We start from the raw sequence: 16,471 nt of genomic DNA on the forward strand, positions 1-16,471 counted from the left end.
AAATTCTTAGCTGCCGTAATAAAAGAGGCATCCTATCACTCATCGTAAAGTCGATACGATTTATAGTGTCGATGGCCATAAGTCCGCGTTATCTACCGGCTATACATTCAATCTATATTTCCGTAATGTCTTGGCATTTATCTTTAATAATAAATGCAAAAGCGTTTAATGATTTTCATTTATAGATAAAACCTAGAAGTAAAACAATGAAAAACTGTTCGTGAGTATTTAGAGTTGTTCATTACGAAAGTCTTATATAAGTAAAGATTTATTGGTTAAATGAAAGCAAAAAAATATTTTCTTTGTTAAAAAGTTATAAAAATGTCAAATTTCGTAGCTGTGTTGTAAAATTATCTTGAGGTAAGAGTATTTAATTTTAGTTATTACATTTATACATATTAGATTTAAAGAGATGGCTTTGAGTCAGTTGAACTATGTTATACATAAAAAAATCAGTGGCGCTACAACCTTTTTAGCTCTTGGTCTCAGATTCCGGTATCTGATACGTAATTAATCTTATAGGCAAGTAGAGTCTCTGCCATTTAATAAATTTAAGAAATGTATTAAAGAAAAGCTCTATAAAAAGGCTTGCTACAAAGTTAACGATCATCTATTTGATTAAAGGGCCTGGGACTAGCGCTAGACAGGCTTCTTCTAATAAATTTGCGATATTTGTTTTACAATAAGTGTTGTTTGGCATTTTGTATGACGATTTGCTATTTTAAAAGAGTAGGGTAAGTTTTTTTACGCTGGCTTTTTCTCTCGGCTTACACCCTCTGTCTTCTTTGCCGATGCGAAGGTATATCTACTGATTTAAAAACGTGGAATAAGTGATACCTGTATCTTATATTCCATAATAAACATTTTTTTATTTTGACAAACACCGTCGATTAGGTTAGGATAGGATATCTAGAATAGATAGGATTAGGATAAGTCTAGCCGGTTTCCTCGCGATATTGTCTGTCATCATTCGAGCGAAGGTTAAATGCGCACGTAGAAAGAAATTGCATTGGTGCACAGCCAGGATCGAACCTACAACCTCAGTGATGTGAGTCGCATGCTGAAGCCACTACTGCTATGTTATGCATAGGTACATTGAAAATTAACCATCGCATACATTCAATAATAAAAAGCGTCAGTAAAAGCTTTTAGACAGCAATTTAATATCATTTTTAACAAAATTTAATACCAATATTTTTCCAAAAATAACTGAAATTTCTAAGGTTAAACGAAACTTTTATACTGAATTCTATTAATAATAATCTAAAGAAAAACGCATATGACCAATTTGACTTATTAAGCGTAAATTACCACAAAAGTGGTTTTTCACTAAACATTTTAATTCCGCCAGTATTTAATTTCAAGCAACATTTGAACTAACTAAATCCGACCCATTTGTTAGTTTGTCTCTTGAAATAAGGTAAAAATAATGAGCTAACTGTTTAGAATCGGGTCAAGGGGACCGTTTGCATAATACGGATTACTCTCAACTGAGAAACAAAAATATAGCGAATTAATGTAAATTGCCGTATCACCTCCACCACAACAACGCCAAGCGAAATTGTCGACTTTTATACGATTCACGGAAATAAATTCAACTTATTTGCTAGTTTTACTGTAGTTTGACTGTCCTTTTCGCTTGATACTTTGTGGAACTTTATGTTTTATGCATACTTCGTATAAATAAAGTGATATGTATAACTAAATAAACTAAATCCTTATTTCGAATTAAAACTACGTTTTAGATCACCCAGAGGTGATTATTTTTAATTGGACTAAAACCTGTCATCTAATCCATATAATTTGTCTTTTTCATAACAATCTATCTTCGTCTTTTCCTCTAATTAATTGGAGGCCAGATTTCTTTAGCAGACGTCGAGGAAAAGTCAAAATCAAGTTTTTGTTCGTGAAATCTGCTTTTGATTTCTTTGCGCCGACTTTGAATGGAAATGCGAAAATCAAACTTATTTTTGAACGCTTTTTTGTAAGCTTTTCATGCTTGCAAGAATTCTTAAAGAATTAGCGAGCTTTCTTATACTAATTACACTGCGCAACAATGAAATTGTTTCCGTCTCAAAATTAATACTATCCTATGTATTCTCGTAAACTGAATGCAAAAAACGTTTAGAGAACCGATTAGCTCTAGTTTTAGAGATACAAGCTACTTTTTTTATTTTATAAATTCTTCTTTTATGGAAATGTTTTTCGAAATTGTTAATTGTCAAACCACACCACATTTTAATCCATTTATAAAAAAACAGATCTACCGTTCCGTTTAATAAAATACTTCTACTACTCTTCTACTAATTCAATGTACTAACTATGATTGTATGGAAAAATATGAAACAATTTCTAAATTTCATTTGTTGAGGTAACAAGTAGTTTAATATCAAAAAGCATAAATTATAAATTTAATTTAGGCGGCATCTGTTCCCGGTACTACTCGGGTGTAATTTTATTAACTGTGAACGCTGGCCTGGTCTAATGGCAAGTATATATGTAATGCCATTAAGTTCATACGTTTATTGTTTTAATATTCAAAGTGCTTTCGGGAGTGCTAAATTAATGCCAATTTTGGTTTCTCCATAATGTTTTAATTATTTATTTCCAACACATAAATAAAAATATTAACAATATTCTTAACGTAATGATAGTTATTATTATTAAAAATTAAAAAATAGAAAAATATTAAATAGAAAAATTTACCTTTTTAATAATTGAGTCAATTTACCTGATACAGTATACAGCCGACCAAGGAAGTTCTAGGCGTAATTATTTTGATATTCGTTATATCTCTTCTATGACAAATAAATAATATAATAATAATAATAATAGTAAATTATTTTAGAGATGGTCGCTGGACTCTGATTCCGCACTTAGATTCTTATTAGGTCCGCTGTGCTTATTTTTTTAGATAATTAATCCTTATTTTGTTAAATCTGAGCCATTTACTATATTAAGGAGTAATATATCTATAGTAAACAGGTGTCCCGCTCTGGATTCGCAAGGGCATCCGTGACCCGTAAACCTTGGAAAATTTTATACCTAAAACTTTCTCATGAACTACATATTGGTGAAAACCGCAATACATTCCGTGCACTAGAATTGACGCCAACAAGGTTTGGTATTTATATATCCTACCAGGTATCTAACTAAACCGGCGAACTTCGTACCGCCAAAGGTACCGTCTAACAATCAATGAATATCGTGTTACAGATTAACTGAACTGAATTTTGGATTTTAAGAAAGTAATACAATGAAGTTGAATACATTGTTTGCGACGACGGTGTTTGGCAAATTCGCCTCAATGAAGAACTTTATAAAATCCTTGACGACGCAATCGCCTAATTCATAAAATGCAACAGGCGCAAGGTTGGGACATGTACACCGAATGGAGGACTACAGAACTCCAAGGTCCTTACTGTGCTCACAACCTGGTGGCAAGAGAAAACCCGGTAGACCGAGGTGCATTGGTGGGATGGCGAAAGACCTCGAACAATAGTTGCACCAGATAGACATTACTTTGACTTGTTGTATATTTCAGTAGATATCTTTAGTTTACTATACATTTCTGTACGCATGCATAAGTAGTCCAATACTTAATAATAATATATTAAGCAATATATAATATGTCATAGTATTTTTATTTATTTCACCTTCATTTAAATATGTTCAATAGTTTGACTGGAGATTTTACCCTACCGACGGCAAGAACGAAACTGTCAAACTAAGAAATGATAAATAGAACAAATTAAATACCATAAAAATCAAAAAGTTCTAAGTATTGAAACGTATTATATAACATATAACAGATGCTGTTGCTGACTTTTTGTAGACATTAACAAGCTTAACAACTTTTCTCTAGAACTCAATCGTATTAAAGAAGCGATCTTAAAAAAAAGTGTTTCTGCGGTTTACTTTTCAAATCTAACTACTATGAATGAGACCCTTAAATTTTCGGGTTAATATATAGCTGACACTTTGTGAGTCGGTTCGTCGGTCGGTCGGCAAAATCAGTTAAGTAAATCCAACCCCAATAAAAATTACCCCCTACAACCACATAAACTTTATTCTGTATATTAGTATAGAACTATAAAATATCTTGCATATAAAATAAATGAAATTGAGTACGACCTTTGACCGAGGATGATATGAAAATCTAAATTTTATATCTTTACCCGTTGAAAGCTTTGCTTTGATCGAAAATTCACTTTTTCGAAGAACTCTCAATTTTCTTAATGCCCGTCTGTCCTATTTTACACGATCATCCCAATACGTGTATTGTGTTCTCTATGTATATATAGAGAACATTGTTGGTGGAGTGTTCCAGCGTGCGTTTCTCAATACTAAGTTCGTTGTTCGAGCTCCGCCAATAAATGTTACGAGAGAGTTCTAGTACTTCTAATTAAATTTTTAGTTAATAGAGTAGTAATTCAAATAAGAGTAATTTTTAGAACCAAATTTTGACAAACAGCTATTTACCCACTTACGAAAATACGACGTTCATTTGAAAAACAAATATATTTACGCTTCGAATCGATATGATCCTTCGAGCACTTTTCAACTATATAAATAAAATAAGACTAACAAAGACAAAACTACACGTCAACTTAAAGCTCAGCAACCCACTTGTGAAAACATTTCAAGTATGTATAGAAAAACGGTATTGCATCCCTTTTTAATAAAAATGTCTAGGACTTATCTGTAATACCGTTCGTATTCAATATCAAAGCTTTCACATCAATCGGCTTTACTGTCAACCTCATGGAAACCTTTTATCTGGTTAAACCAGTCACATCCCATGCCATTAAAATATTTGAAAACTATCTTATGGCCGGCATGGTTATTTATATTTTTACATGGTGTTTCGTAAGTACGCAATGGTTACTTGTAGAATCGTCAAGAAGTCAACAGATAAAATATTGGTTTAATAGCATGTAACTTTTTGGGTATGTTTTTTCTTCTCCTTGGCTTATTTGCACTATTAATAGTCCCTGATATTTTCGAGGTGCCTAGAGAAAGAGAGAGAGACTTTTATTGAGCAGTCTGTTGAAGCATCATTTTGCTCTATAATAATGACCAGGTATCTTTCTAGTTAGTAATTGTGGAATTTGTTTTATTCGCTTTTGAGTAGTATAAAATATTCTGTAAGGTACAAAATTGGATCTTTATATACAATACTAATGAGATTAGCTTCGGCACGTCTTGATATTTAAATTATTTAAGTAATATTGTTGGAAAATGGAAAAAATAACTTTATCGACAGCAAATTCAACGTCATCTTTTTTGCACTATGAATTTCACACTTCGTTTAGACCATTGACCGCGTGATGGGTTTTTTAGTACCTTCTTTACGTAAGTGAGATTGGCTATTTCAACAGCACGTTATCTAAAATTGTCTTTATATTTTTTGTTACTATTGAACAAGTCTACTATAAAATAGTCATGTTAAATACTCTACACAATGGCAACATTGCATCCGTTTAGTAAACATCGAGAGAGTAAGTAAAACATTTGAAATGATGTCACATAGAGAGGTGGGTTGCCATTTTGAACTATTTAACTTTCTAGTTAGTACCGATTTTATTACGAAACTTACAGTCATAAACAGAACTTGTTAAAATAAATGTGAGGAATTGTGAATATTTTTGTTAGTGAACTCAGAATCAGCTCTTGATCTAAAGTCTACTTGCTTATATCACTGAAGTGGATTTTAGAGGAATTGTTGGTTGAGGTATTGATTTTTAAAAAATCGATGCGCTACAACTCTTATATATGTTTCATTATCTTTTTTTTATAGTAACGTAGTTGATCAATCTTCTGTGCCTGACACGCACCGTCGTGTTTTTGGCATGATAGTTTCTTCACTGTATTTTTATTTACCGTATGAGCGAGTGTTAGTTGCGCAAATATAAAGAAAAAATAATTGGTACCGCCACGAACGCACCACCTTGGTTGAGAGCACGCTTAAGCTATGTATGTATTTGATATAAGTGGTTCTTACAAGCGTTATAAATTAGATTCAGATTATTTTGATATATTTTTGAATTAACTGAATACAATACAAAGCCTGTAATAATTACATTAATTTCAATTACGTACGTCCAGTTTGGTATTTCGACTATTAACAGTAATGGACTCATTAACATAATACCCGGGGAACATTCATATTTGTGTATACTCAATATAACCGTAAAACATATAAAAATAAATTATATATAAATAAATTGATTGGATTGAAACGATTCGAGCTGAAAATGTAATTGATTAATAAGATTTGAAAAAAATAGTGGCGCTACAATCTTTTTAGGTCTGGGCTACAGATTTCTGTGTCTGTTTCATGTTCATGTGTCAATGTAATAGGCTATTATCAGCCTCCTGTACCTGACACACTATGTCGACTTTTTGGGTCTAAGGCAAGCCGGTTTCCACAGGAACTCAGGGATGAGAGTAAGCCGTGCCTTGTCCATACTGCTCTGAATAATTTACGCTAGTATTATGTCTATCAGTTTTCCTTAAACATTGCAGTTTTGTGAAAACGAAAAAATATTGTTAGATAATTAGTATTTAAAATATTCTAAGATGTATAAATCTTATTTCATTACTATATTGCTTTATGAACCAAAGATTCATTTTCAAGTGGAAGCACCTGCTAAGGTGAAATTCATATATTTATATTAGATACCTCGCATGATTTATCTCAAAGGAACACGCTACTCAAAAACAGCCAAAGGACGCAAATTTTACTTGAATTTATTTTTGGGATCACAGTTAAAGTAAATTAAAGCCTTATTTGAGGATAATGCCATTGTCATAAATTATTTATTTAGATATATATATATTTATGTATACAACTTATAACTACATATAACTTTATAATAAAATAAAAAAATTATAAATGAGAAAAAACAGGTACAATTCATGTACATGTATATCAATGTTAGTTCACACTTCAAACCAAAGAAAACTGCATTGACTTAACTTGGCTACTGTAAGAGAAAACCACGAATAGTTTCTATGCATTCAATGATAAGTTCTCGCTACTTATGAAGACAACTCAAAGCTCAAGCGATCGATATAGTAATTTCATCCTTCTGGACGGATGCCAAATCTTTGTGATAGTTTGGCCTTAATTTTCCCGAGACTCTGACAATATCGTAGGCACTAAATCAACATCACTCCAGTCTAGGCGCTATACAAGCAATTTTTTCCAGCTTATAAAGACAGATGACATTTGTATAAATAGATAGTCAATCGACTAACGCTTTATTTTTCATTATGTTACGAGACACAGCGAACGAAATAAGTATATTTGTTTCGTTATATAAGAACTGTTAAGATTTATACATGAAAATAGAAGCCCTGATATAGTAACTAAGATTTAGTAAATTCAGTTCAATAATAATAATAATCAAAGCCCTTTATTCTCAAACCTTTTTAACTTACATGCTATTCTTATACAATAGTCGTATTGTTAAATCGAATGCACGTAGCAAAATAATAAATTTATTAGCAACCACTTTGGTCAGGTTGTCTGTCGACATAGGCCTCCCCCAAATGTTTCCACGTCTCTCTATCCTGGACAGACCTTCTCCAACCTTTTGGTAGATCGTCCTCCCATCTTTTCATTTGACATCCTCGTTTACTTTTCCCGTACCTCGGGTACCACTCTATTACATCCTTGGTCCATTTTTCTTTGTTATCGTTCACATGTTGTGAAACGAATTTACCACTGTTATGCCATGTATAAAAGCAATTACTCACAAAGTAACTTTAGTAAAGTAAAAATAAAAAATAAATCAATGGCGTTACAACAATTTTAGCTTTGGGCCTCAGATTTCTGTAACTGTTTCATGATCCTTTGTTAATCTAATAGGCAAGTAGATCAGCCTTCTGTGCCTGACGCACGCCGTCGAATTTTTGGGTCCAAGGCAAGACGATTTCCTCACGATGTTTACCTTCACCGTTTGAGCGAAAGTGAAAGAAAGTCCATTGGTGCACAAACGGGGTTTGAATCTACGACCTCAGGATGAGAGTCACTCGCTGAAGCCACTACACCAACACCGCTCAATATCATTGTATGTTAACATTGTATTGTAAACTCAATATCATTGTATTGTAAACTTTAGTTAGGTACAGAAAAATGAAATAAAATTGGTCTGTTACAAAAAAAATGTATTTAAACTTATGCATATAAGTTATATACATGTTGTGTATATGTTATATACATGTTGTGTATATATATGCGTTCTTATATGCAAAAATAAAACAAGGCTTAATGTGGATCGGATATAATCCGGATCTATGTTCATATTTATTTGTTAACAAGTAAATAAATAACTCTCAAAATCGACAGATTCAGTAATATATCATCGAATAGCTTTATATTTTTCTTCACTGTCCGAGTTATTATCATTAACTCGTAAAATCGTACTTAAAAAGAAAATTGGTGCACAGCCGGTAAGGCAACACGACTACTAGGCTAGCGGTTTGTTTGTTTCTATTTGTACTTCACAATCAATTCAAGTTAAACTTCTAAAGGTCAAAATAAATTCCTAATTTCTAAGCGACTAATACTTATATGGATGCTTTTCTTATACAATTTCAACCAATTACTCTACCTTTGGACAATTTAGTTGTACTCTTAGTAATCCCTTTGGTGTACGTATAGTTTGTCAGTGGGATCAGACTGGCCTCTATGCAAATTAACTGAACCTGTCCACAAAGGGTACGCGCCAATGTTTCCGTTTGATGGCTCACCAACCGCGACGATTGGACGTTTAGCCTCTTTGTGAATTCAGTTGGATAAATCGTGTTGCTTTTGTTAAACTTGAAAGGAAGAAATCGCTGGTTATCCTTTGATCTTGATTTTGAAAGCTGCTTATATCTACGCAGCTCTTCAATTTATTATACCAATAATTATATTAATTATTATTAATATAATCGTTACATTGCTTTAAAAACTTTTTTTTAATCTGACAAGATCTTTGCACTTTAAACAAATGGTAATTATATTTAAATAAAGGCAAATTACTCATAAATGTAAAATTGAATTGCGATTTCTTTAATTCTTGATCTAAATATCTATCATATCACTCCATCCATCCATCCACCTTAATCACAAATTATTTTTTTTTTTCATGTAATAGCAGGCAAACGGGCAAGAGGCTCACCTGATGTGAAGCGATACCGCCGCCCATGGACACTCACATTGCCAGAAGGCTCGCAAGTGCGTTGCCGGCCTTTCAAGAATTGGTACGCTCTTTTCTTGAAGGACCCTAAGTCGAATTGGTTCGGAAATACTTCACTGGGCAGCTGGTTCCACATAGTGGTGGTGCGCGGAAAAACTGCCTTAGAAAACGCTCAGTTGTGGAACGACGGACGTCGAGGTGATACGGATGGTATTTTGTATTTTGGCTTGACGTCCGATAATGAAACTCAGCTGCGGGTATTAGACCGAACAACTCTTCTGAACACTCCCCATGGTAAATGCGGTAGAAGATGCAGGACCCAAGATCTCTACGCAACGCCAAGGGATCAAGCCGCACGGAAAGTGATTGGTCGTCGACGATTCGAACCGCTCTTCGTTGAATACGGTCTAGTGGAAGGAGCTGGTACTGGGGAGCTCCCGCCCAGAGGTGAGAACAGTATTCCATGTGGGGCCGAAGTTGCGCTTTATAGAGTTGCAAGCGGTGGCCCGGAGTAAAGTACCGTCTCGCCTTGCTGAGCACACCAAGCTTTTTGGAGGCTAATTTAGCCTTCCCTTCCAAATGACCGCGAAACTGGACGTTATTCGATATGTCAACGCCCAATATTCCGATGTTAGCTGAGGCTTTAAGGAGAGTGCCTTCAAAGAGGGGAGTAGCGACAAAGGGAGTTTTTTTAGCGGAAAACGCGCATACTTCTGTCTTCTTGGGGTTAAATTGGACTAGATTTAGTCTACCCCAGTCCGAGACTCCACGTAAAAGAGTTTCAACTTCAGACACAAGTTTGTTCCGGCACTCATCAACAACATCAAGGTTGCTAGGTTGCAACATATCATTAATATGCAGAATAAACAGGGTCGGGGATAGGACACAGCCTTGTGGGACACCAGCATTGACGGGTTTAAGGTCGGAGCATGCTCCGTCGATGACGACCTTAATGCTCCGATCAGCGAGAAAGCTGGAAATCCAGTTGCATAATTTCTCGGGGAGCCCATAGGCTGGAAGCTTCGAGAGCAGTGCTCTATGCCACACCCGATCGAAGGCTTTCGCTATGTCCAAACTTACCGCCAGCGCCTCCCCCTTGGACTCAATTGCCTCTGCCCACCTATGTGTAAGGTATACAAGGAGGTCACCAGCTGAGCGACCACGACGAAAGCCGTACCGAGAATCGCTAATCAGCTGGCTGCCCTCTAGATACCTCAAGAGCTGGCCGTTAATAATGGTTTCCATTATTTTGGAGAACAAGGAGGTTATTGCGATTGGGCGATAGTTGGATGGATCAGAGCGATCGCCTTTTTTAGGGATCGGATGTATCAAAGCTGTCTTCCAGCACTTCGGAACAGTGTTGAGGGAGTACAGGTACCGGAAAAGGCGCGTTAGGACCGGAGCCAACTCAGGAGCACAAGCACGCAGCACAATTGGGGGGATGCTATCAGGCCCACTCGACTTATGGATGTCCAGGGAAAATAAATGTTTACGGATAGCACGTTGCCGGAATGTAACTTCAGGCATCGTAGTATCACACCGCAATAATGTCGGTGGTTCCTTCCCCTAATCATCCAAAGTTGAGTTCGCAAAGCAACAGACAAAGAGACAGCCTAGAAGATCGGCCTTCTCTTTTGCAGTATGGGCCAGTCATCCTCCCTATGCAGTGGTGGAATAGAGGGCTGACAGAAATTCCCTTGAACAGCTTTGGCAAGAGACTAGAAGGCTCGAGTTCCCGAAGGAAGGTGGGCCAATTTCTCACCAAACCTGGCAATATGCTCTGACTTTGCCTTAGCGATTTTCCGTTAGAAGGACTTAGAGGCTGAATTGTATGCTTTTTTACGTTCGCCGATAGCCGCATCACAGGATGTCGCCGCTTCTGCCCAGGCTTTAAAGCATTCACGCTTACGGCGCAAAGCCTCTTTGCACGAACGCCTAAACCAAGGCTGGGACTTGCCACCGACCGGCACCGCAGAGAATGAAATAAAAAGTTCCATACCCTGCAGGACCACATCAGCGACAGAGTCAGCGTCGGCATCCGGAGTACTCAACGAAAAGCAAATGGGCCCCCAAGGGTAGGACGCAAAAAAAGACCGCATCCCGTCCCAATCTGCTGACTTATAGTGCCACACACGGCGGCAGCCCGCAAAGCTAGGCCGTAAAGGGCGCGTGAGCGGCACAATGCTCCGTACCACGCAATGATCTGATGAACCCAATGGCGGGTCAACAGAGACTTGGTAGGTCTCCGGATGTGAAGTCAGCAGAAGGTCCAACAAAGAAGGTTTATGACCATCCAAATCTGGTATTCGCGTAATCGCAGGGACCATTTGCGTCAAGTCGTAGGCTAAAGCAAAGTCGTGAAAGGATCTTCCCGCGTGATCGGTGATCGTATAAAGGTATGACATGAATATATCAATTATATATGTATTATTAATTGCAACAAATTTATTTGTATAACTTGTACATTTTGTTTGAAGTATCTGAAATATTAAGTTTATAATAAGCAATATTTTAAAAGATACAGAGTTTGTCCTGTTTAATAAAACGAAACATCCAATTTATCTCTTTCCCTTATTTCGCAAGATATTTTTTCTCATTTACCTAAATGTTCTCCTAAGCTCGTTTATTTTCTGTGCGCTACTCAGATTCTAAGCGTACACATAAAAAGAAAGCTTCAACAAAATAACGATATTGGGTTATTTAATTAATTAACCAACAATATTTAGTATAATTCATCAATCATAAAATGTATACATTTTATGATTAAAACATATATTTAACCTATAAGTGATTCTATATAATTATAATATCAGTTTGACTAACTATAACGCACTAAATGTGTCAAAATATTGGTAAAAATAAATGACAGAGTCGCTAATGATTACGCGTAAATAATTTGACTAATGCAGTATCTATTACATCATACAAAAACAGCACATTTATTAACATTAAACAGTAATAGATCAAAATATTTTCAAAAAGACTAACTATTTCTTACAGACAATTAAAAACGTCTGTTAATCTTTGCAGTTCAGTAATTATTCCCATTCATTGTGTCACGTGTCCCCTTTTCAATAGGTTAGTTTACGCTAAGGATACCGCATACCGGTAGATGTCGCCACCTAACGTAACCAAAAGTCACCCTGTAGCCTACTGGATTGTTGTCCTTTCCACATAATGTGTGCCTTTATGTTCCATGCTAAGTTATGGCAAAAATCATACAATATTTTATTCAAATCAGTTTAGCAAATTCTACTTTTGAAACTTTTGCCACCCGCTGATAGCGGTTTACATTCATTTGTTTATATACATTTTAAAGTGCCCTTCATTTTTTGTGACTTACGCTTACGCAAGTTTATTTTTATTGTGATATTCTGTTGTATCGTCTTCAGATATGAATATGATTCATAATATTACTGATATAATATTATGAATCATAATCATTCAACCGTTCTTTACTAGTTTTCTCAGTTTATATTATATATTTTAAAGTAAAATATATTTCGAGTAGCTTTTAGGCGGTTAAAAGCGGTTTAAATAACAAGGATTTTTTGTAAGTGTTAGGTAATAAGGTTAAGTCAACATTTTGATTATCTCAAAGGACATTTTTGTAAGCGATTCATGCGAAGGAAAAAATAATCACTGAGGAGTGATGCTATAAAAAAGTCGTTTGTCCGCGTAATTGCTTCCGCTACGCAGACATTGGGATGGCTTCCCACTACAGTTCAGGTTTTTCCCACTCCTGGCTTTTCTTAGCAGAGTCTATTCTTGCTTTTAAAAGAACTTTTTATTAGAATCATTATCAATCTTTTATTATCATCGTATATAGCGTATGTCGGGAAAGCATCGACCGGATTTTCATGACAGTCCTTTTTGGCCAAAGCTTGTAAGGTAAAGAATAAAGCCTCTGGATTGTTATATATAATTCCTTAAACAGTTGATCCTATAATAAAGGGCCTATATTTATGCTATTTATAGGACACTAAATATTAATAAACGTTGGTTCTTATGATTGACACAATACATGGACATATTACTAATGGGAAGGAGGCACTTCCTCCTTCCCATTGAAGTATACGTAAGTAGTTTTGGAAGTTAGCTTGCTTGATATGATTTGAGTACATGGGTAGTCTAAATAAAGACATTATTATTATTACCTCGAAAAATAATTGGAATTTGTAAAACCAACCTGTAATTATTGAATTCCTTTGAATTCTTTTATTCAGACTAATATAAAAACGGAGTCACATACAAATTGAATCAATTTGTCGCGAGTCCATTACACCAAATGATTAAGAGTGAGAATTTTTTTAAAACAATCCTGTCTGGGTGTAGCTCAAAAAAGGTTTTATTTAAACAATATTTTGCATAAAATTTTTAATTATACCTTGTAGAGAAGAAAATTGTTTTCGTGCTAGTATTATTTTAACCTAGACGCAAAAAGTAAGGTGTTGTAATTTTTAAGTGTTTGTTATGTGTGTATTGGTCCCAGATTTTTAAATTTATGTCTTATACAAAAAAATTACAAACAAATACTTAGGCATATACTTTAATAAAAACGCAATTTAAACATATTCTGACGTTATTTTTTTTATGCTTTGTTACATCTTGTTTAATTTTGTATTTAAAAAAATGACCAAAATTAATACGCATAAGTAAAAACTTCATTTTAATTTCCTACTGTTTGCAGCCCATATTTTTCTGTATAGAAAAGTCAAACAGGCCGGAGGCTCACCTGACGCAAAGTCATATCATTAACCTAATATAAAACAGACATAATATTGCCTTGACTGTTATAATAATCCAATATAATTACGATGTTTTCAACTTCGAACATAACGTAAATAACATTTCATTTAAATGCTTATTTGACTTTATTTACAAATTCACATCAAAGAAGAAAATTTAATTATAACTAATTACTTACATACTTAGAGATGTTGAAAACTTTGATATCCAAAATCTAAACGTTTGTTATCTCGAGAAGTTTGATCAAACAACATTGAGCCGAGTAGTGAAGATACAATAATATTGTTATATAATCTACTATTATATAATTAATAGGTTTACTGAAATGTAATATAAACATATCTTGCGCTTAAATTACGAATACAGGGTTTATCCTTAATACCCATTAAAAACACAAATATTTAAGTTTTTGGTGTGAGCACCCAATGAGCGATGGACCGTAAGGCCCTAACGGAAAACGATACAGAGGAAGACCGTTCACGAGATGGGCGGATGACATTATCAAAACGGCTCGAGCTGGATGCAGTTTGCCCATGATAGACATATGCCCATGATGGATATTCTTGGAGGAGGCCTTCGCCTGCGGATCCGTTGTCATCGTGACCACGCACGTTGTAAAGCACGCGCTGAGGACTAGACAGCGAAGCGTTGGATGGCCCCCCATTGGGTGGATAGATGACCTGGCTAGGGTGGAGGTAAGGTAAATTTAGAGGAGAGGCTTATGTCCAGCAGTTGACGTGCTGGCTGAAACGATTTAGATAATACAACGCCAATAAAAAATAAATAAACGAAGGACGTAGAATAGGCGAGAAAAACTCCTGCCACCCTTGTTATCGCCAATTGTTTAATATAAGTAATTAGTCAAAAAGAAACGTTTTTCCTCTGTCAGCATCAGCATCCTTTATAGGCATGATGTAATAGAAGCATGTTCATACGATAAGAATAATATATAATAGTGTGAACAATTTTTTTTAATTTAAATAAAAATTTTAATAAATTAATAATAAATATGAATACATAGTAATAAAATAAATAATTAAAGAATAGGGTTCTGGTCTTTTTCTAAATTTTTCTTCTCTCTGTAACCCTGGCGACCTTCTTTAATTGTGTCTATCATATTTACGAGAAAAAATTACGCGCGTGAATACCAGGCGTAATTCTTAGTTATTTGAAAGAGACGATATTTTAGATTACCTTGCCAAACTCATCGTATTGTAACTTTTCACAATTGTAATTCAGGCTTCGAAAGTATTCATAACTTTCAGTTGTAAAACAACTACAAATTCCAAGATCAAAAAAGTCACAAACTGTCGACAGTGTCAATTTCGTTTCAAAGTATTGCTTAGCCGTCAATCTTCGAAAACTTTTCTTAACCATTCTTCAAATTACCAAGTTAACGTCACGAAATATGCTTCATAATACGAGTATATACGTATAATATACTAAAAATAAATAATCTAATTATTTAATTATTAGTTAACTACTAACTAGTTACTGCACGGATTTTTAATAAGCTAAAGTAAAAAATCGCTTATTCCAAACCTTATAGGATTTCGTACGTAAACTGTCGTTAGTTTTTTTATTTCACTTTTATTTATTCTTATAAATGCATGGAGTATTTAGAATAAGACGAAAAGACAATCGACGGGAAATAAAATTACTTTTAATAATAATAATTAATAGTAAAATTATAGATCTGTTAATGGTTTTGAACAAATTTGACTTTAATGTTATTAATATATTGATAATTGACTCTTATGCCCTTGATTCGACACAAAAAATACTTTTAATAAAAAATGTGTGTGTTTACTAGTGTAGACACGTAAGATGTGAAACTTCTTTATGACCTTATTTTAGAAAAATGATCTACTATATGCAGCTTTACAGAAATTTGTTAAAGAAAGTTACATTACATAAAGTTTAACAAAAGGCTTTTATTATCATAGACATGAATACAAATAATACAATTATTTCATTTTACCTTATTACTACTAAGACTATTACAGAAGTTCATTAATTGTTATAGAATTATTAATATCATTGTAATCGTTATTATATATTTTTGTTATTATTGGCTTCAAATCTCTTCAAATCGACCATGGTAGGGGAAAGAAGAAGATGGCGAGTAACGGAAAAATGTGACGCGTAATCGAAAAATGTGACGGTAATTTTTTTCCAACGCCGATAAAGAAGTTTCACTTCAATATTAATATTACTACTATAAAATAGTCGTTATTTTTTAAAATATATGACAAATCGGAAGACTACAAATATTTACATTTAATATTAATCTTTTAAATTTCTAATCAGATCACTCAATCAGACAGTTCACGACCTTAAACGGCCACGAAAGTTTGTGTGGTTTATTCATAGAGTATACCTGTTTATTAATAAAACAGAACTTTGCAAATTATCTAAGTTTACGAAAACTAATTCCGGCGAGTGTTTAATATCTCGTCAGATTTTCGTGTGCGATGTCGTAACTCAAAATGCGGTTACATGTTACGTGAATAACTTTAGCGTATATACAA

The sequence above is a fragment of the Pieris brassicae genome, chromosome 3, assembly GCF_905147105.1.
Source record: "Pieris brassicae chromosome 3, ilPieBrab1.1, whole genome shotgun sequence".
NCBI lineage: Eukaryota > Metazoa > Arthropoda > Insecta > Lepidoptera > Pieridae > Pieris > Pieris brassicae.